General features: G+C 49.7%; 1 long non-coding RNA gene across 2 annotated transcripts in view; it reads right to left on the bottom strand.

The window, feature by feature from the left end:
- LOC136105981 (uncharacterized) overlaps nucleotides 1-23019 on the bottom strand; it is a 295265-nt gene that overhangs the window by 21039 nt on the left and 251207 nt on the right. Inside the window, exons 16-20 of one of the 2 annotated variants that reach the window (XR_011740713.1) lie at nucleotides 18274-18367; nucleotides 17124-17343; nucleotides 2310-2388; nucleotides 1004-1317; nucleotides 116-314 (exon numbers count right to left, since the gene is read on the bottom strand). This is a non-coding gene — a long non-coding RNA (uncharacterized lncRNA). The remainder of the gene's footprint in view (nucleotides 1-115; nucleotides 315-1003; nucleotides 1318-2309; nucleotides 2389-17123; nucleotides 17344-18273; nucleotides 18368-23019) is intronic. The other variant, XR_011740714.1, reaches the window with a different exon arrangement.

Raw genomic sequence — 23019 nt, 5'->3', positions numbered from 1 at the left:
AGGCTGCTAACTGTGGGAAAAAAGTGTTTGTCGCAGCCTTAGCAAGCACTTTAAACGCGTCACACTTCTGTATTTATTTATTAGTGAGTGAATGTATGACCACATTGTTACTAACCTGAGTATCTGGACTGCAAAACCCAGGCAGCTCCTTTTGCAGGACAAATCCTTCATGTCTTCAGCAGAAACCCTGCACCAAGCAAGTCACAGGGCTGGGCAAAGGGTGACCTGACCCCTCTTGTGCATGGACAATTGGCGGGGTTTGGCAGTGCCTCACCAATAAAAGTTACTGCCTCTGGCAGGTTTGTTTTGGATTCCTAGGGAATAAAAGAGAAAGAAAGAAGTTATTTTGCAAGTAGATCAGGTATCAAAGAATAAAAACAAGCAGGTGCTTTTGCTATCTGCAGGCTGAGCCTTCTACCAAGAAGCCAGGTGTATATTCTTGCCTGGGGTGAAACTCCCCCCAATTCAAAGAGGCAGCATGACAGAACTGGGGCTCTGATCTCCGCAGATGCATGAGGCCCAGGAGAAGGTCTCAATTTCAAACTTCAGGAAGCATTTTCATCTTATGTCCCCTCTCCAACCAGCAAGGCCCAGCAATTCCTAAGGGGAAAACCCATGTGGACTGAGGAATGCTTTCCTTCTCTTGTCTTTGCAGCACAGGACAAGGAACCAAACGACCTTCTAGACGTGAGCTCTGGACAAGACAGTGAGTGTCTGCCATGGGGACTGCAAGTCCGCCCGCAGGGACACTCCTGTCCTCTACACACACAGCAACAGGGCCCCGCGCCTGCATTGGCCAACATGTTGTCAACTAGTGAATAAAGATGACGCAGTTCTAGAAATAAACCCAATCCCAGCCTCTGCTCCAGTAAACAAACTTCCTTTTGAAGATGCCTGGGTTCAGCCTCCCCGATGCTTCTGTCCCAGCGTCTGGCGGAGCACCAGCCACCCACTCCTCATTAGCTTGATGGGTACCTCAGCAGCACAAATCACCTCAAGTTACCTTGGCCACCGAGCGCAGCGGATCCTTCCACAATGAAACAGCACAGCAGGAATTATCCCAGTCCATAATTGCTCTAAGCAGACAATAAACCAGCTCATGCTGGTGGAAGTAGCCACTTGGAGGTAATAACCCAGCGAGTAACAATAATGGCAGCAGATACTTGATAAAAAGCAGGGAACAAAAGAGAAAGCTTTCTCCATTATACAAAGAACGGATGCTTTCTGTTTGCTTCCTTCAGTTCAGAAATGCATTTAGCTATTTGGAGAGCGATGGAGCACAGCTCACCCGCACGCACAGCAAAAGCGGGTTTCAGGCTGGGGGAGGAAAGGATCGTTTTCCATTAGTAAGATCATGGACAGGAAAATTAGTTTTCTTCTTTTAATCTTTCTTGGATTTCTACCCAGCCACTACCTAGACATTTTATTTTCTTCAAGAGAAATGTCTGCATATTGGAGGGGAAAAGTCCAAATCTGCTTTGGGTTGGTTAAAAAAGTGCATTGAAATACAGATGTGCTTGTTCCCCTCACCTACACCCTGCAAGTGCCCCAAGCCAGGCAATGGGGGCTGAGCCATGCTTGTCTGAGGCAAATCCCTAAAACCAGGGGCTTTCATAGGCCTCCTGCCCCTGCACATGTCTTGTGACCCCAAGCTGCCCAAGCTGCTGACACCGGGGGTCCGGCCCCTTGCCACGTAACTGCTGGCCTGCAGCTCTGCAGCACCACAAAGCACTCCTCAAGTGCCATGAAAGGCACTGGCATGGTGGAGGCAGGTGGATGGCAACACAGCCCTGAGGATGTTTATTATTGTGGCTCTGGCTCAGCAGCAAGTGCCTGGCATGGTCGCTTCAGCAATACCCCTTTCACACTCAGTTCCCTCCTGCGTCCCCAGCAACGCCACCTGCCACCTCCCACCAAACCCCTGGGAGGGCTGCCATGGGCACCGGCGCTGTGATGGGCTCCTGCAAAGAGGATGGGAGCTGCAGGAGACAGAAATCACAGCAGAGAGAAACCAAGATGTGAAAGATGGAGTAGCAAAACCCAGGGGCATTTGTGTGGGGTTTAAAGACCAAAGTGCCAGCTGGGCACAACACGACCCTGCTCCAGCCATGCTGAGCTTTGCCCTGTAAAATAAATGAGGCTGAAGACAGCCATCTGCAGTGAAGAGCGTACCAGGGAAGGCTCTGCAGGACTGCAGAGGCTGAGCACTGCTGGTTAAAGTGCTGCGGAAATGTGAATGAAGCAGATGAATGGACGGAGAAATGAATGAAGGAAGGAAGGGGAAGTGAATGAATATTACATGGACTCACTGCCTTTCATCCTGGGATGGCAGAGCCGTGCAGTGCAGCTGATGAGCAGGAACCGTGTCGGTACTCCCCGGAGAAACCCCTGGTCAAAACAAATCAGATTATTTCCTGTTGATAGAGCCCTTCAGGGGGAGGTGAACAGGGAGATGTGGCATATGGATTCATATCACTTGAAGCATGAGGCTTTCCCCATACAAAATCCCTGCAACTCCCCCTTAATCAATGTGACAGATCATTACTTATTGAGTTGCCCTCATTCTTGCTATTCCAGACACCACATGATTTCCATGGCAACAACATCCCAGCCATCCCAGGCATTTTCCTAACCTCTGTCATCTGCTGTCAAGCTACACCAGTGCATAACCAGGAGACACAAGCACCAGGGCCATGAAGGTGCCTTTTGGCACTGGGGGGGTTAAACGTCCATTATGCCCCAACGTGGCCCAACTCTGCGAGCCCCAGGAACCTCTTGCAGCCAAGTGTGGCACAGGGCTTGCAGGCAGCTGTAGGGATTTTCAAGATGCACACAGAAATGAAAAATAATTTTCTGGAGGTTTTATCATGCTGTTCCAGAGCGCAATCAGCTGAACCCACCGGCCAGCCTGACTGCAACTGGATTCAGGGTGGTGTAAATGGGATGATGGGAGGAAGCAGCAAGATGCTGATTCTCCCTTTGTAATGCAGAGCAGGGTCAGGAGTGATCCCAGATGTTTTGGGGAGGAAAAGGAATACAGCTTCACTTCTAGTTTTGAGGATAAAACATGCTCTCTTCTTGTTTTCTACCTTCTGAAGGAAAAACTAGCCTGGGATGTGATGCTGCCACAAGCAGCACACACAGACTCAGAGGAGCATCCAGCCCTGCTTGAACATGGTGCCACAGATCACCCCTCAATGCCAGTTTGATCCTGTATGGCTGTGTGGACTTGGGGTGTCGTCATCCCTGCAACATCATCGAGCTGCTCCTCTAGCAGTGCCTGCTCACGGCTGTAACACTGCTGAGCCTGGCTGCGAGAGCCATTTTGCAAAGGTTTAGTAGGATATTTAGGGTTGGATGCAAAGTTCATGGACTATCTGTGGGCTTCAAGCAGATTTTTGAAGTGACCTCAAGAGCACAAAGCCTGCCACGCATGGGCATCTGGGCACACAGACGCGGCTGTGCTGCACAAAGCCGTGCTGCGAGCCTCGCTCACACAGGAACCTCCTCTGCTGCTGGCAGGAGCTAGAAATAAATTGTTTGTTTTTTCCTCTTTCACTTACCTCACTCCCTCCGTTAAGCAGCTGCCCCTCTAAAATGCCAGGGAGGATTTAGGGCAGCTGAGCGCTGTTGCAGCAGCCGGAGCCTGGCCAGGCAGAGCATCTCCCACCTGGCTGCTGGGAAGGGGCTGTAGCGCAGCACACAGGGACAGACGGGCATCACGCCTCGCCCAAGCCAGCACAGAAAGCACCTTTGTCTGTGCCTCCTTCAATCATATCACCCTTTCAATTCAAACACAGGTTTCACCCCGACACAATAGGGTTTTTTCCTGCTAGAGGTCTGCAGCCCTGACTCCACAACAACCTGCATTTTTCATAAGCCGTGTCAAATTTTGTGGTAACCCCGCAGAGTTATCGTCCTGTAACAAAACCAACTGCTGTACTACATTAAGCACGCTGCTCATCTTGCTAAAATATTACTCAGCATCAAACGCAGGGCACCGGACCCAGTTCCCTGCCTTCCTGCAGGGAGTTTGGCCACTGCCTGGTTTGGCAGTTGCAGGACTGGACCTGGACAAGAGGATCCATTTGCAGACTGGGCCAGCAGTTTCCTTGAGTGAGGCTGGCTGTTCACAAACTCTGTGCTGGAGTCTTTACAATTGCTTGCATAAAGACCCTTCACCCCAGGAAAAAAGAGATGCTCTATCCTGCTGCAACTTGAGCTAATTTGCTTTACCTGAGTATAAATGCTCCAGACTTGGGGGTGAGAGACTCTCAGTGAAATTTTGGACCAGTCCCTTGGCCCCACACTGTGAAGCAGCTGGCTGGGTTTGGAGGGAGCATCTGCACTCACACCACTGTGACTTCCCTGAGTAGTTCAAGACAAATTGCTCCATGGAGGATGCCAGTCAGGGCAGCCACAGCTGGGATGTCTTTGGTGGTCATGGGTCTGAGAAGGGACAAAGCTTTAGAAAGGGTAGGGAGGGTTACATCATCAGCTACCTTGCAGGAACCACTCAGGTTGGTGCAGAGCTTTGCACAGAACTCAAATATATTCAGACAACTTCATAAAAAATGGGTTTAAAATAAATAACTTGGTAAACCCTGGATTGAACAAGCTATCAATGTTCCCTTTATAATTAAAATATGAGAAAGAGCAGTAACCCCTGGGGTTTATAAGTGATAAAGGGGTATAGCCCTAGCAGGAAGCTAGGGGTATAGCCCAGGTCAGGGGTTAACCCCTTTGCCAGCTCTGTAAAGAGATGGGTGACCTGGCACCACCCAGCCCAAAGAGCTTTCCAGAAAAGAGCCAGCTGCTCCAAGGCCTGGGGGGTGCTCTGGTGATGCTCTGGGGCTGCACAGGCAGGATGGGAACAGAGAGGCTCCTTTCTGGCTGAACAGCCCCGAGCAGCTCAGGCAGAGCCAGCCCAGGCTGTGCCTGAGCTGGAGCCCTGCTCCCTCCACCCACACAGACACTGTTTGGGAGAGAGGAAAGGCAGAAAAAAAAAATAGAAGACAAATTGAGACTTACCTTGGTGTTTTTGCCTGCCACTCCCACTGCTCCCCTTCAGCCTAATCATTCTCTTCCTCTTCAATCAAGGCCAATTTGCAAGAGGAGCAGTTCCCAGTGCCTGAGTGCAAAAGCCTTTAATTACTGTCATCTGGGAGGCTGTGTCAGGCTCCCCTCTAGTGCCTTTTCATACTTTTCAGAAGACAGTGCTCCAGGACCTGACACCCCCAACATGCCATTTGTCAGGCTTTATTTTAAACAAGCACTTGCTGCCTGTTAGGAGGCTCGGGAGAAAATTCCTCGTGGTCCATCTGCGCTGCTCCTGCATCGACACAGCGATCACAGCCAGGCATCGAGCTGATTTCGGTGGCCTCGCTTGGGCACCAGTCTCCTGCCTGCAGCAGCTCACTACACACAAACCTCGAGAACTGCATTGCTCCGTCCCTTTGCTCTCTCTTCTCCTGTTTCTCAACTGGGCTCACACTGTGTATTAAATCAGAGATGGAGACAAGAGTATAGATAGGGTCAGCGAGGGACAAGACAAATTCAGAGAGACCAAGCTGCCTGATGACAAATTAAGTGTCCCCAAAGCATCCTCTCCCACACAAGTCCCCAGGCTTGCATCCCTAGGAGGACATGCCCCATGGGGATACACGCTCCGTATGTACTGTGCGGGTTTTGGTATCAGCCAGGGGTTTGTATTTTATCCTGCTTGGGAAAACATGAACACAGAACCTACAAAAACCAATCTGGCACACCCAGCAAGGATGGGAAACAATTTTGCTGCTGCCCACCCTGCCACACTGCAGGTAGGGCTGACGGCCTATTGGGGCAAACCAGTGCAAGTTGCCTTAAACACAGCCTAAGCTGCAATTGGGAGTCTGCCAACTCAGCAGTCTTGCAGCTTGGGCTCAACATACACTGAGATAGAGGAGAAAGGATGCCAGAAGGTTCCTAGATGTCCTGGACCAGCACCCATGGGATGTGCTCTATGAATAACACCTACTAGAGTCATCCTTCTAATATTTTGTCTTTGGAGCATCACCTGCAGCAGAGAAAAGCTTGCAGAGGAGGATTTCTGGGGAGCCTCTGCCAGTGGGTGGCACTGCAAAACCAGCAGTATGGAAGAGGCAGCAGAGCAACGACCTGGGGGTGGAAGAACAGCACAGCCACGGCACACACATGTGCTGCGAATTGCTGGCTAGACAGCCTGGTGGATTGGATACAGGCAGCGAGCATCCCGGGGATGCTGCAGCCCAGCTGGTGGGAGGAGGAAAGCTGCTGGTGGGGAAGCAACGAGGCAACAGCGAGGGGTTCGAGGTGCTGTGGCGGTGGAGGCCAGCAGCACCGTGTCTTCTGCAGGCACTGTGGGGTGTGAATGAATCCACATCCACATGGGACAATTCATGGTTAGCCTTCTCAGAGGTAGGAGCAGTTCATTGTTTTCCTTTGCCATCCAACTGTAACTTTATCTCTGCAGCTAAAAATCACATAATACATCCCCCCAGATTATGAGGTCTTACTTCTGGCAATTAGGTGGGCTCCTGCCCCACACCATGTAACCCCGGAGAAGGAGAACTCGGGTGTGGTGGGTGTAAGAGCTTTTATCCATCTTGCCTGTAGGCACAACACCACTGGAAGCACCAGAGCCACCAAAGATATGCCGCAGCCAGCACGACCTCGGGACTGAGAGCCTGGAGGGAAAGCGTGCTGCACCACACGCATGTCACCCCCTGGCGAAGTGGGAATTAAGGATCTTGAGGTATCTGGGTAAACATGGTAAGTGGTAAAGCAGGCTCTAATTCAGAGGCTGGCCTGGTCTGAGAGTCCATGTTCATGTCTAGAGTCTTCCTCCAGCCTCTGCCTCCTGAGGAAGAGGTGCTGTTTCCCTGCACAACATCTACACAGACATCTCTCCTAATGGGTATCTTTGGCAGAGAAAGCTGATAGCATGCAGGATCAAAGGCTTCATCCCGTGGATCACGGACTAGCAGGAGACACAGGAGTGCAACCTCAAAAGGCGTTTGCTCCTGTATCAGAGAGTTTAAAGATAAGCTTCCTCCAGCATCTTCCTTCTGCAGGGAACATGCACACCAGCCTGGTGGGGGCTGCTACACAATCCTGTCTCCTGCCTGCCCACCTTCATGCTTACAGAAACATCTTGGTACAATCCGCTCCAGACTGGGGAAAAGCTTTGATCCGGCCCTTTGCTGCAAATGGATCTGATCTGTTCCTAGTGCTGAGCGCTCTGTAATTACAGTACATCCCACTTAATCGGGATGTGCTTAATTGGGAAATCCACTTACTGGGATGTCACCTAGGGAACCGATTTAAGCTTGATAACACTTAAGAGCAATGCCTGCTGCTTTATAGGGAAGGTAATTCTCCTACAGGGAGATACCTTCAGGTGGCTGAATCATGCTCCTTCTTCCCCCAGCACCCAATGCTCCTGGCTGCTTGCTCCTGCAGCAGATTTCAGCCTTCCCTGTCAGTAGGTTACAGGCAGGTCCCGGCTGTCCTCTGCATCAGCTGAACTGGCTGCCACCACCAGTTGGGCAGCTCCTGGCTGCCCTTGGCTGGCCCCGCACACCTGGCACGTCCCATCCCCTTTCCTGTTTGAAGATGGTTTTTCTCCCACAGCTGGGACCTTTTCTCAAGAGGACAACATGCTCAGGTTTGGTCAAGCTGTTCTTTGCAGCAGAAGAAGGTGACCCAGCCATCACCTGAACTGGGGCAGAGCAAGATCTTTGGAGACAACTAGCATCCCTTACCATTAACCCCAATGCTTGTCTTCCTCCCGCTTCCCTCCAACAGTCAAACATATCAAATGCCCAAGTGAAGAGAGGAAGGGGGCATGGGAACAGCCCTTAAAGACTGCACGTTGACTCAAGCACATGGAGAGGCCATGCTTATACTCTCATTTCCTATGGGAAGAGGGTTTATGCGACCACAGTGAGTATTTGCATGTGCCCACACACATCTTATAAATACGGACAATAACTGCTGAACCTCCTGAGCACCTTCCTTCAATCAAACCAGGCAGAGAAGCAGCTTTTCCAAAGATAACAAATTCCCATGCTTTGTACTAATAAGAGCCAGAATGAGGGGAGAAACCCTATAAACACCCAGCCCCTCGCTAGCTCTCAGGGACTTGGGACAGCATTTCTGCAACCCCAAGCCCCCATGAACCACATTTCCTTGGCTAAAGGCACGCTAAATGCTCTAGTACCATTACTCCTCTAACATTTTGGCATTGTCTTGCTTATATCTATCCTTTTCAGACTCCTTTTTTCCCCCAACTGCACGAAAGCACGCTGCTACTCCTCTAAAGGGGAGCCTTTGGATGTAGGCTGCTTTTGCTACCGAAACATCTGTACCATATAGCAACAACACAACTTTTCAAGATGCTGTGCTGGTGGTTCTGCTCTCACCAACCACAAGGAGCTGGGGGGAGTCAAGCCAAACTCCTTGCAGGCGTAATAGTGATTGCCTTTCAGACACTGGAAAATGCAATGGCTTGGCACCAAATGAGGGATTTTTATGGCTGCACATGTTTTGTGCTTCTCTGAACAAGCCAACTTCCAGATTAGCTACACTGGCTTTTTAAAGTGCTATAAAATATGCAAACGCACTTGTAATGTATAGTGATTTCTGTAAAAACAGGAGTCAAGTGCTGAAATGTCTCCTGATTTATCCTTTTGCTTCTCTTAACCCATGCTATGAGAAGGGGTAAATGCAATCCTCTACTCCCTTTTTGGCTGACCAGTCTTACAGCCCAGAGATAGGTGGGAGACAAAGTACCAGGTACCACAGCACTTGTGCCTTTCAGCCACTCTGATAATCGCAGAAGACAAAACACCCTCAGTTCCCAAGTATCCCAACCAACACCAAACACAGCAAATGCCTTCCCAAGGTGCAACACAAGTTGAGTGGTGAATCCAGACCATAATGGAAGCACGCAGCTGGGCAAAAGCCAGGCAGCAGCTCCCACAGGGTGCTGGACCTAATGCTGCAAGGAGCGTTCAAAAGAGCAGATCGCAATGATGAACTGCATTAGTGGGACCAGGCCTTTGCCTTCCTGCCAGCACGGTCACCTCCTCATCCTCTCCTCTTGTTCATGCCCCTCTTTTCCTTCACGCTGTTGTCACATAGTCAGAAACCCACGAGGCCGTGTCATGGGACTGCTCCTCCCATCACCAGCTTGTGTTGGCCGAAGTATATGTATGTGCTCAACCATTACCAAGCATCACATCCTCAACACAGATGTCCTAAAGGCTGGGCTTAATTTTCTTTAAAACCAAGCCATGCAGAGGCTTGGCAAAGGAAAACATCCCAGCAACCAAGGCTCCTGATTCCTAAGGCTGGGTGGGAGAAATGAAGTATTAATTCAAACCCAATTTTAGCTTGAGGAGAACGACATCATTTATCGGACCCAAACAGGTTCTTGCCGTGCCCTGATACAGAGCCAAGCTGTTCCCTCGCCGTCCCAGTGCCAAGGCAGCGCTGCCACCTGTGACCAGTGCTGCAGCCGACACCGACCGACACGCAGTGAGTGTCGCAGCCCTTGTCTGGCACCCAGCTCACTGCTGTCAGGTTCAGACGAGCACTTCTGGAACAGAGAACGAGTATTCACGAGCTAGTTGTTTTTAAGCGTGTGCCTTAGTGCCATGCGTGTTCAAACCCATCCGTCCCTGCAGAGCAACTGCAGCTCTCTGCCGCCAGTACAAACAAACCCAACCAGACTGCCTCTCACATCCATTTTTACACATAGGAAAGGCTGTGCAACAAGCCGGACGGTCAGCAGACCTCAGACCTTTAAATTAACCTTGTATGTCTTTATATAAAAGCAACACTTACCTTTAGAACGGCTTATGGAACACAGATTTTGTGCGCTTCATTAGAGCAAATTAAACATAATTATTTAACAACTGCCAGTAGCGCTCTTTGCAACCAGCAAAATCCATGGCTGCATCCTGAAAGCCATTTAGCATGACCAAGGTTAAAATGCAGACTGTTTTTAAGATTTTTAATGTATTTGCTGTCAGATAAGGAGTGCTAAGTCTAGCGGTGGCAAGTGTGAGCTGGCTGGATGGGAACCTTCATACCATCATCAGAATTATGGAGGTTCATTTGAAAGCACCTCAGTTACATGGCTGTCATTGCATTAATAACAGAAATATGATGGGAGGGGATGCAGTGCGGAAAGGGAAGAGTTTCCTCAAATATCACAAACCGAGTAGAGATGCTCTATTTCCAAACAGATCTGCCCGAGCTATCAGGAGAGCATCTCATCTCAAAGCGACAGCGAATCCAAACCAGACCCAGCCCTGCCCGGTGCTCTCCAGCCTCTGCTGGCTTTGGGCCTGCTCTGAGGACTGATCGACTCCTGCACCCCAGCCTGCACAGGGACACCCTAGGGTGATCAAAATCACACCAGCCTCCTGCTGAGCAGACACACCGGCAAAAACAAGCACCACACATGAGCACGTGTTCTGCAACTGATTTTACAAGACGTGGCATAAAAACCACAAAGAGAAAGCAGGATCAAGCCTTAAGTGTTAACAGTTCCTTCATTTATATCAGCAGCTTCTGTTACATGGTCCCTGCTCCATCCTTGGGCTGTCAGAATCCTCTCCCCCATCACTTCGTTTTGGGGGTGACAATAAGCCAGCACACAGCTGAGAAGCCAGACGAGCAGCTCTGGCTCTCCTGCTGAAGTCCTGGGATCTGAGCATCTGTTCCTTTGTTCTTCAAAAGACTAGGAATACAAATCTATGTTTTCCAGCTAATTACAAAGAGCTGGAATAGCAAAACTTAGAAATATCTGTTAATTGCAAATATTTGTGGACATGAATACAAACTGGATTGATGCACCAAGTATAAACATAGGCAAGGGCAGGGAGAGAGCTCGAGGCACTCCAGCATCTCATGGCTAATGAAAGCTGGGAGGAATTTGTCTCAGCAAGTTGTGAGCCGTTTACTTCTCTGGTGTGACTAACCCACCATGTGATATCTAATTTACCAGGAGGGGTGATGTGTTGCCAGCTAACCATGTTCCTGCAGCAGAGGTGGGCTAATTGAATATAGTTCGATGCTTCAGGGCAACCCTGCTTGCCAGCTTACCTGCACATTCCCAATCCCCATCGGCCTCACAAACAGCGAGACAACACTGTGGGAATTTTAATTGTGAAGGAGTATTCAAAAAATTCTAACAAAATCCAAAGGCCTGACCAGAATGACAGGTTCTTGTGGTTTTCTGCAGGGCTGTTTTTCCAGCGATGCAAATTTGGTTCTCTTGCAAACACTCACAGGACTTTGAGGCTCCCAGCCTCCTCCAAGCGCTGTCCTTAACCATGGTAGGAAAGTTGCAGCACCGCCTTGTCTCGTACTAGTGATGCAAATATCAAGATTAATTTCTCCACAAATAGCTGATTACTAACAATTCTTTCCTTTGGCTCTGGCTCCAGACGAAGAGAAGGAAGCCACTCCAGCAGGAGCTGCACATCTCGTGGCAAAAAGACATTTCTCAGGGGGTACAACTGAGTTACAACAGATGTCGTATTTTGGGAACTGGCCTCTGGACCCAGTCGCTCTCCTTGGGGAAGGGTGGAGGAACTGAAGTCCCAATTTCCATTTAATTTCCCCATTGTTTCCCTGGGCAGAAAATGCTTTTTTCCCTACTTTTCCAGCCCGACTTGAGTCACAAGCTGGGCTCATCCCGGTAGTCAGCTGGCCCTGTTTTTGCAGCTATGCCAGTTTTGTGTCATTTGCCAAAGCCTCAGCTTGGCACAAGGGGCTCTGTCCTGGATGAGGGTAAGAAACCAGCCACCTTTTAAGGGGTTTTGGGGGGGTCCCTGCACATTGGCAGCCTCCAAAGGTCCCTTTCTGAGCACCCAGGAATCCCCACCTGCCCTCATTCCCCCGGGACAGCCTGCACAGTGGGGAGGTGACCTCGCTGGCTGGGCTGATGCTGTCACTGCTATATTTCGCATGGGTTCGGTGGTACCCATCCGCTGCCAGCATTACAGCCAGCCAGCCACTGTCTCCGCAGCAGAAGGTTCCCAGAGGACAGGCCAAAACTGTTCATCTGGAGACAGAGATAATTTTTAGAGGGAAATCCTGTTTGCTTTTCAAAATGAGGTAGGTTTGTACCAGCACACTTCCCCAGCCAAATGCACTTGTGGTACCAAATGCATCACTAAAAGAAAAAGGCTTGCTATGTCAAAACAGAGCTGTGGTTTTCAAAGCTAACAGGGAGAAAGCGCACTGTAAACACCTGGAGGAAGCGCAGCCATGGCTTATTAATAGACACTTGCTGTTGGACTTAACTGTATGACAACGCTTTCCCTGTCCTCCCAATGTCCTTGCATGCCCTGTTCCCCTACTGAGCACTGGGCTCTTTAACCACACTGCACACCCATCAGACCTGCCAACTTATGGATGGGGCACAGAAGATGGGATAATGCAGCTTGTATTAGTGCTTTAACTGCCAGAGCATCCACCATCCATCCTCAGCTGGTGCAGAGAAGCTCCTGTCCCTGTCATTGGTTCCTATAAAGGATCCTGCCAGGGATTTTGATGGGGACAGGTTAGGGCCTGAGAAAGGCAATCAAGGATGCCAAGTAGGGTCATTGCCCAAAATCCTGAATTGCAGGGGTTTTACCTTGCCTGAACTGCAAATAGGAGTTAATTTTGTTATCTTTGCACCCTGGCTCAACCACTTATTCTCCAAAAGGCTGCACAAAGTACTTGCTCCCCGATGTCCCTCCTGTGCTGCTGTCGAGACAGCTCCTGAGTTTTCCATCAAAAGCAGCTCCCTGATATTTAAGGCTATTATGAACTGGATCTATGTATTCCTGCAGAGCAAAGCCTTGCTCAACACAGAGTGCCTATATCTTTTGACTTCTTTCTCTGTGAAAGCCATGACAGAAGATTTACAACCTACTAAGTGAAGGAACAGTAACCAATCTGTACGCTATCACACTATAGGTATCTTGGCACAGTTGGAACAAGTTGTGTTTCTTTTTTTCAGATATAGGTTTTTCTATTAAACAGATGGGCTGTTTTTGGAGAGGGGCTGGCTATTTACCTAGGGAGGGAGGAAAGGAAAGCAGCCCTGAAACAGCCCTCCTGCCCCAGGTGATGCTGGTGAGACTTGGCCCATGTGCAGTAAGAGAGATCCTCAGAGTATCTTCAAATTAATGAGTTCTTTCAGCATTTCTTCTCCCAGCTTGTAGGTTGCTCAGGGCCTTAAGATGCACAGACTGGTGTTATTAAACGGCTATTTTTGTTGACTTTTTTATTTTTAGGAAATGTTACTGAAACATTCACCATTACTGCTTAAAAGTAACGGAAAAAGAGGTGAGCTCCAAAATCTGGGTGATGGGGACCTCAAAGCAGGCAGCCAAGCTGGGCCGGGATGTGGTCTGGTTTTCCTACTGAGTTTACAGCCTGTGCCCTGAGCAGGGATATGAATGAATCACGGCAGTGTCCCCAGCTGGCAGGCTCCCCCTCTGCTGGCCATGCCGGCCTCTCTCTGAGGGGTTAAAAGCGGCTGTGTGCCAAAGACAGGCTGGGATCAGCAGCTCAGCCTAAACAGAACCACGCTCAAAGAGACCTCTGAGCACCTGGGGATGCTGCCCTTGCCCAGGGTGTCAGCCCGAAGGATGGGCAGTGATGGAGAGTCTGTCCCCTTCGGTTCACAGGGATGGGGGGGACAGGAGGCAACCTGCCTTTCCTTCTCAAAATTTGCTTTGTGGCTTCACAAACGATCCCTCCCCTCTTCCTTCATCATTAAATGTCTGTAAAGGGTTCGTTTGCTTCCTTGGAGTGCTTGGAGCTGCGTTCTCCCTTGCAGGGCCAGCTCTGGCCCCATCCATAAAAAGGAGGGTTTAAATTAAAGGTAAAATCTGTGGCCTTGGCATTCTTTTCACTGCTCCTAAGTGCTCGTAGCACAGCCCAGCAGCAGCCAATATCTGGATCTGTGCATTTCTTCCTTTGCCTCCCCTGGATGTCAGGTGGGCTGCAGAGAGGAACATCCTGAAAGAGAGAGGAGTTACCCCAGAGTGAACAAAGCCACTGCACAATACGTTCCTCTGACATCTGCTGGCTGGTGGGGAGGTGCTGAAGGGATTCGAGTTGGCTGCAGCATCACTGAGCCTTTCCATGCTTTCCGGTGTGGGGCTGGGCAGGCTCCATCACACCCGGCACACTCCGATGTTGCCCAAAGTGCTGCTGGGTACGTTCCTCACTCGATTTTGGTGACATGGCTACGGTAACCCATGGGACCTGGAACAAATCACCTCCAGAAAGCCAGAGATCTCAACCCAGCATCCATTAACAAGCCCAGCAGTAAATGAAACTCTCTTGAGCAGCAGTGTCAGGGTCACAGAACCTCAGATAACTTCTTCCTGCCTTCTGTCTACCCCGGGCTGAAGGGGACACATCAGAAGCAGCGTTGGCAATGTCACCTGTTGGGTGGTGACTGCAGCATTGTCCCACGGGCTTTGCCCTCACCCTGGGGGGCCCACTAGGGCTGCCCCCCTGCCTGCTCTGCACAGGAGTAACCACTCGTGTCAGAGCTGCCTAAAGCACAGCTTTTTGGGAGGCTTTTGCATTTTAGAAGCTTTGGCAAATTTTAAGTAACCCCAGTTCTGCTCTGCAGCAATCAGCTGAATATTTCTGCAGTATCTGTCAGAAAACCAAGTGTGTCACCAAGACACAGCTGAGATTAAAAAAAACCCAGAAATCATATTTTAGGTTGAAGTCATCATATTCCCTCACTGATCTTCATGTGGCTGCTATCATTAGCCTAGATACCATATTACCTCACACACCCACAGGTGTAACACACATGGGCACACGTGCAAGTCAATAGTGAACACATCCTTTTTTCAGGACTTTGCTGATATCAAAATCCTCTCCAAACTAATTTCCTGAGTTGCAAGAAGCACCAGCTCCAATCTGCGAGAGGCCATTGCCCGCCTGTCCTCTCCAGCCCAGGCTGGACGCTGATTCTGGAGCAGCAGGGCCACAATGGCCTCGTTGTGCAGAACATGGTGCGCTGGGCGCAACCCAGAGGACTTGATTGCAAAGACCCAAGACAGACTTAATAGGACTCTTGCACTGTTTGCCTGCTAAGAGCCTTAACTTCTTACTGCATTATGCTGGGGTTTAGGCAAAGCAGGGTTCCCAGCAGGGCGCTAGATAGATTTCCATTCCCATGAAAAGAGACTTACGCCTTCACGTTTGTTCCTTGTCCACAAATCCCATTTCTCCCAGGTAGAGAAGAGAGGATTTTGATGGATTATAATTAAGGAAGTTTTGTTCTGAGCAAGGAGGTGAACAGGAAGGTTAATGCAGGATGTGGCTGCATTGCCAAAGGAAGAGATACTCTAATGGCAAAAACCTCATGAGGAGAGGTTTTGGGCTCTTCTCCCCTGCCTAGCAGATGGGTATTTACAGGCACACATTGGTTGAATTTACTTTGCCTGGAGGTGGACACTGGACTTCAGCAGGTCGCCCTCTTACTGTGCAGTGATGCTCAGCAGTAGTGAGTGACTATGGGAGGAGGGGATTTGCACTACTGGTGTTAGGAAGCCCCACTGCATCCAGGTATCAGGAAAAAGCTGCTGACAGGACCACAGAGCTCACATATATAATAAATGTTAGTAACTGCCAATATATAATATAACCTTTCCCAGGCCTCCAGCACCATTTACTCCAGGGCCCCAAAGCACTGTACAAACAGTAATTAAAACTTCCAGCCCCCAGCTTTGCCAGCAGTGCTGAATTCATTTTCCAGTGTGGGAAAACAAGTGTTGCATGATTAAGAGAGACAAAACAATTTCAACAGCAGACATTACTGGTGAAACACAAACTGCAGTATGAACCTTGGTCCTTCACTTCCAACAGGAAGATTTTTCAAGATAAGAATGGGTGGTTGGTCTCTTCTCCATCACTTCACTACACTACACTTGTCCATCCCCATAATGTGCAACATAAGCCTAATGTACCAGGTGCATCTATTCGGTCCCACTAGCTACAAATCAACTTGCTTTGCAGAATTAAAGTCTGCAGGGAAGTGGGGAGCACTGGAATAAGGCAGGAGATGCCTGCAACAAACACCTTGTCCAGGTCCTCCTCCTGGAGCATCTCTCTGCCTTTACCCAGCACTACCAACTTCAGAGCTCCTCGTGCCACCTTGCTGACCGCACAGCTGATTTTCTTCCCCAGAAATATGTTACCAGAAAAATCCTTCAAGAACATAAGGGCCACTGGAACATACTAGGGCTTGGCTTACCTCAAAGCTTGCCTGCACACCAGAAACACTGACCCTTTGCTCTCTGGTTTACTTAACACAGTAACGAGAGAACAAAAACAAAACGGTCTGTCCCTCTCCTGGTTCCTGCCTGTTCTATGCTCTCCAGGAGCCCTTGGAGAAAAAACATGCAGCGTTGGATGTGGACACAGCCCTTGGGTTCAGTATGAGCTACTCAACAACATGTGCTTCTTCAGGTGCCAGTGGACCAAAAGTAAAGAGCCTGTGGTGGGCTGCACCTGAAGACAGGGTTTTGCTGGAGCCCTTGGATAACATCTCTCCCTTCCCATGATTAACATGCTGGTTGCCAGTGCAGACCCGCGCAGTGCCCAGTCCCTTCCCCTCTATCCCACCACTGCTTTGCAGGGTGGCCAGCCAGACCCCACGCCTCTGAACAGCTTGATGAATGCTTCAGGGCCCTCTGGGAAGAAAAAGCTATTTAAACGCACTGTTACATTTCTGCCTCAGGGAACTGGGTATATCCCTGCTCTGCTGAGCCCAGATCCCTGGCCTTCAGCGGGGCTCCCCTGAGGTGGATACTGGGCTGCTTGGAAACCCCAGAGAGGCTACAGGGCTTGGAGAGACATCCTGCAGTAGAGGGGAAGGCTCCAGACAACCAGAAATTCCAGCCTCCCCTCTGCTGCCGGGCTGTTTCCAGATGCCTGCCAGCAGCACCTGCGCTCGCTCACTCCAGGGAGTGATCTCGCAACCTCTCAGCAGCTGGGGAAGCGCTCATGGAGCCGGCAGCACTGCAGGGAGGGTTATTTAGTTATTTGTAATGGATTTTCCATACCTGTCAATATTCTGAGCCCTGAGTCGAGAGAGCAGGACAGAAACTCTGCTGTGAGATGAGCTGGCTCGAAGGGCTTTGGTGAAGCCTGTGGTTTTGCAGTTTAGCTCTGGGGAGGGCTTGGGACTCACTCTGTTTCTCTCATCATCCCTGCTGTTTGATCCCAAGGGCAACAGGGATCCAGTTTGGGCTTGCCGCATTTCGCATTTGAAGGAATGGTCTTCTGTGAAGGAAAAGAGAGACCTAGAAATCTGCTGCTTCCATTACACTTTTGTTGGACTAAATTAGTTGTTGGAAATCGATGTATCCATGAAGAAAGCAACCCCTGGGATTCAACTCTGAGGACCTAATTCCTTCCAAAGATCTAGGAAGAGCTGGGAGAGAAGTGGCAGTAAGGCAACAGGGAGTGTTCCCTGCAGACGATGTGTTTTCAGATGAGTGTCTCCATGGCAGGGGTTTCCCGCTCGCCCAGCAGGCTGTGGGGAGGCCAGGCAGGGGCAGCAGAGAGGGGACCACCCCACACCAGCAGCTTCACAATCCCCGCTCTATCATCCTTCTAGCTCTGAAAATGTCTGCTTTTCGCTCCAAGACAAAATGCTACCAAGCTACAAATACCAAAAACCTCCAGACCAAAGCCATATTCTTTATTTATACGTGCTTTGGTCTGAAAGGTGATGTCCCAGCTCAAGATGCACTATTAGGGCAAATACTGTAAGAGAGCCATCTGTGATGCTCCCAGTGAGCCCCTGTTCCTGGCCACAGCTATGCCAGCACAGCCCCACCACCGACTTCAGCTCATGTACAGCAGCAGAGCTGCTGGGCAGAAACTGGGCTGAGCTGGAGGTGGCAGGGCATGAGGTTTCTGCCTTGATGGCACCCCATTTCTGACCTGCAAAGGCACTAGAATTGCCACAGGGGAACAGGAATGTCACTCCAATAAAGCTGGTTTCAAGAGAACTGTTTTCCCAGATGGCAGCAGAAGATGCAGGAGAGCCCACCCTCACCCAGAAACATGTGGCTGAAGGCCACTTCTGCCAGGAGAGAAGGTAGCACCAGCATGAATGAGAGCATTTGTCTGAACTAACAGGCCATGGACACACTGGAAAGAAAGTTTCCCTTGAAGCAAAGTGGACAAATCTCTGCCTTCAGTTACCATTCATCCGTGGTAGCTCTTTCCTCCTCTTGGCACATGGTTCTCATCCCTCAGCTGACATCCCATGGTGGAAAACACTAATCACATCCTCCTCCTAAGAAGAGACAACAGAAGAGAGGCTTGGCAGGGGACAACAGACCTCATGGTAGCCCCTGCAAAGCCAACCTTGTGGCCCAGGGTCCCCCCAACACAAATCCCTGTGGTTCTTGTTTGCTGAGCTGGGACAAAGTGGGTACTGGGGTTTTAGCAGATGTTAGTTAGAAAATAACCGTGAGAAAGGAATAAACCAATTAATTGCTGACCCACTGACAGCCAACACCTCTCTCCCACCTCCCTCCACACAATAAAAACCTGTCTCTGTGGCTCAAGCAGATTTAGGGTGGCTGCAAAGAGCCTAGAGGAGAAAAAAAACCCTTTCCCACTCCAGCTAATAATATTTCCAGATAATCTGTTTGAGGCAGCACCCTCTGCGAACCAGGAAAGCCTTTAAGAGCCGTTAACACCTTTATTCAGACTTCCTCATCCTCCCCCAGACAGGCTGTGATTAATTATCCAATCCACCTCGATCCCCCTGGGAAACGGCACTCGGTCCGGGCGTTCATCTGAGGATTTGCAGGGTCCCTCTGCGCTCCTGCTCTCGCTGTTGGCTCCAGATAAGCAGGAATGGGCTGACAGGGAATAAACTGCTTCCAGTCACGCGTTTACGCTGGCAGGAATGGTGGATGTGGGAAGGAGGTTAGTGCATGGTCGTGGCAGGGTTCATGGCTTCTTCTTTTGTTGGTGCCCACAGGCAGCTGCTCCATTTCATTTAACCTTCTCACTCGGCCACCCAGAGTTGTCCAAGAACTTACCCCTGTGCACTTACATGTTGTGTGCTGGTCTGTTTACATTTGCCAAGGGCAAAAACTCAGAGACATCCTGGTCTGCCACCAGAAAACAGGATCTGCCATCACCATTTTCAACAAGCCACCTCTAGAAATCTTCAGTCAGGAAATAAAAGCAGAGAGTATAGTAGCAGTTCAGGGGTCTTGGCAGGTTTGCAAATGAAAACCATTGTCCTCTCCTGTCCTCTTCCCCTTATAACTGGAACAATGCGCGTAGGACATTTTCAAAGAAAACTACTTTAGATTCATCATCTGGTGCGCTCTTTGAAAAGGTGGCAAAGAAAGAACGAGGAGAATGAGACAAGATGCCTACCAGACAGGTCCCAGCTTCCCTGGGACACTCCGCAGCCGCAGGTGTCGGTAAGCATCACACCTACAAACTCTGCTTTGTGGGCTGGGCTTGGTTTCAATACTCTCCTTATTTCTAGCCGCACTTTCAAGAAAGGGGAAAAAACCCCATCTCTGAATCTCTGCAGCTTTCTGAAGCCCTTGAGAGAGAGCTGAGGAGCAAGCAGGCAGCTGGAAGGCCACAGCCCTCCTCCCTGCTGAAGGTTCCAGCCAGCCTGAGAGATACCTCTGCCTGGGTTCCAGTCCACGTCCAGGAACAACTGTCGTCAAATCAGCTTAAGTAGATGCTGGGGAAGTGCATGAGAGCACAAAATGCCCACAGCATGCAGATCTGCTCTACCAGGTCTCCTCCAGACCAAGGAGCAAGACGTTCAGGTTCCTTCTCTGGGAAGAAAAGCAAGAGGGTTCCTGGCTTCAACAGTGCCTGCTGCTGCTGCTGACCAGCTGTCTGGTGGAGTCAATATATCGAGAAAATAATGGCCAGAGGGAATCACTGTGGGGCTTTTGCCTTTGGCATGTGAGTTGTGAGCATGCAACTCCATGGCGATTGAGAGACCATCAATGTAACAGGCTGGATCCCAGCTCAGAAGAAAAGGTTCTGACCAAATCCACACCCTTCCTGAAAGAGCTGCTTCGGAGAGGGGACCTCTGGTGCAGGACAAGGGTTTGTGTTGGCTGTCCAAGCCCATATGAACTGATGCATCCAAGATCTGAAAGCTGGTACTGCTTTGGCCCTGAAGACACTTGGGCAGTCCTCCTAACTGATTGCTCCTGATGCATTTTGTATCTGGCAATGCCCTCGCATCTCCAAGAGCCTGTGAGCAGCCACATGTGCCTGCATGTCAGCTGTCTCCATTGAGGGCTGTGCTGAACAGCTGTATTCTGACAAGCTCCAGTGTGGAACAGGGCCATGTCCTGGCTCTGCTCATGGTGTGGGCACAGGCGCTTCTCCTTCTGCACGTTACTCCTCCTGCAGCCATCCTGCTGGCAACGTGCGGTGCAGATTCAGCAACGCCCAGCTCAGCTATTTCAGCAGCGACAGCAGTTTTTACATGGGCCTGGCCACTATTTGGATAGGAAATGTGAGGAAAAACCAGGTGCTGCAGGAAGTGGTTTGAGTGATTTAGTAGGTGGCATCTTCCCTCCAAGTCAGCAGCACACTGAAACTTCTTGGCAGGGAGTTTGGGGCTCTGCGTCCCTGCAGGTGTTGCTATTTTAATGACATTCTGGCTTACTGCTTGTGGTCACCGAAGATCCCGCTTCTTACAAGGGCAGAGGCGTTAGCTCCAGTGTCCTGAGCAGGCTCCAATCTTCAGCAATTATGCTCTGCTGAGCCACGAGCTGCAGGAATTTCCACTGGACACGTTATTTTTCACTCTCTTCCCTCTATGACTACTGAGCACTTTTCCCAGGTACCAGAAAACAGCACGACAAGGGCATGTCAAATACAATGATAAACGTCACATCACCATACTTCCCATTTCCCTGAAAGGCCTTTCCTTGTTTTTCCCCATGCTCTCTCTCCAAGGTCCAACAATGCTAGTGTCTACTTGGCCTTGCTTGTGTAATTTCTCTGCTCAACTGTTAGTTTTGGTCTCCCCCAACCCACTGTGTGCTGAGCAGGTCACAACCATCCCCAGCTTTGGCTGAATTAGTGCATCACACCAGACCCAGACCACCAGCACTGTCTGCCCAACTCTCCATCACCAGCTAGGAAGGTACCAAGCGCACCTTGGTCCTTGACAGGAGATTCCAGCTGCTACCAGAAAATAAATAATTGATTATAAGACTGACATTAACGAAATATTAGACTGACTTTGGACAGACTAAAGCCATAGAAAGCATTTTAAATAACTCACCATCCTGAAAATAAAGTATATTAGTGGGAAAGATGTTGAGGTCCTTTCACAGTGGTTTTACTTCTGTGTAACCAGAGCCGATGCTGTAAGCTGACAGCAAAATGAGACTTCTACTCAGTAGGGAATCCTGGCATTTCAAACTGCATTTGAAAAATCAATGTTTTTCCTCATCTCTTCCCCCCCAAATAATTTGCAAACATTGAAGTATTTTGTTTGGTAGTATCTTGTACAAGAAAGTGAAATCCAAAACTAAACAAATACCGAAACAAACTGCAAAACCCAGAGACACAAGCTGGCAAAACCTTCAGCCAAATCACTGCCTTCTGCAAAAATTCTTCTATTTTGGCAAACCCTTCTTTTTTCAGGAGCAGACTGATCCACCAGAGACTTCTGAACCCGCAGTAAGGGAGGCTGAAGAGAGACCCTGCATGGGAGGCAATGGTTAAGATGTCGCCATTTTATTTTTCAGTTGAAAGTTCTCCAAGGGCCACAGGGAAGATGTTCAAGAGCAAGAATTATGCTTTGGCTGCTTGGGAAAGTCACCGTCAGCACCTGGGTAGGGCATGGGGTTGCCCAGAAAACCCCTGCTTGTTCACAAATGCCATTGGAAGTAGGAATGTCACCTGGGCAAGTATTTTAAATTTATCTCAGCAACTGAATACACTTATGTTCACATGGCAGATAGATTTGTGTTGGTTAAGCTAAGCTTAGCCTGAGAGGTTGTTGAGGACTCGAGCTGCTGGCAGTGCTGGGGACAGCAGGAAAGGGCTGTCACTGCCAGGCAAGGGACAGTGGGTATCTTTGTGATGGAGACCGCTCTTCATAGGGGAAAAGTGTTTCTTTGGGGCTGGTGGACAGGAGCGAATGAATGATGGACAAATGGCCTGAGTTTGCTAGCTCTGACCCTACGCAACTCACACACAGGTACACTGTAGAGCGAGACTGCTGTCACTGGTCCAACACAGTGATGTCTTCTCTGGCATGGTAGAACCTCTCCAGTCTCCTTTGGAGGCCACATGGCCTTCTAGGTGTCCATGGACACCTGTGCAACAACAGCCTTGTGCAGAATTCATACTTCGTTCTTTTGTTGAAATCACTGCAGACATCCCAGTGGGAAACTCCTATGGGATGTGACAACACCTGTAGGACAACACCCCTGCCTGCTTCTGACAGGCCAGAAGGTCCTGCTCCTCGCAAGGATGCGCTAGCCAAGTAGAGTGAGGAAGCACCTATGAAAGAAACACCTTTTGTGGTTCACCTTAAAAGGTCAGTTATCTTACCTGTGTGCAACGTGCTCAGAAGCTACCACGGGTGATTAAATGGTTGGGAGTTATTAGATCACACATTGTATAATCCTCCCTGTACCTGGCAACACTGTTAGTCATGATTCATAAATTCCAGCTGTGTTATGATTCCCAAACGGATGCAGCAGGCTGAAAACTCTCTTCCACGGCTTTCACAACAGAAAACCATGAGGGAGTGACACAGGCTGCGAGCGACACTCTCCTTAACCTGATACCCACGTCTGGGAGCTGCAGTGTGAAGGTGGGGTCCTGCCTCCCTAATCTTGAGGACACAACAGGGTTCCCTGCACCTTCCTCCACCAAGACCCTGAGAGATGCATGAGCCCTGCCTGTGAGGAACATCAGCATATT

Source organism: Patagioenas fasciata, chromosome 10 (assembly GCF_037038585.1).
Source record: "Patagioenas fasciata isolate bPatFas1 chromosome 10, bPatFas1.hap1, whole genome shotgun sequence".
Classification (NCBI taxonomy): Eukaryota; Metazoa; Chordata; class Aves; order Columbiformes; family Columbidae; genus Patagioenas; species Patagioenas fasciata.
The sequence above is the reverse complement of the archived record's forward strand: the minus strand, read 5'-3'. Positions and strand labels throughout refer to the sequence as shown.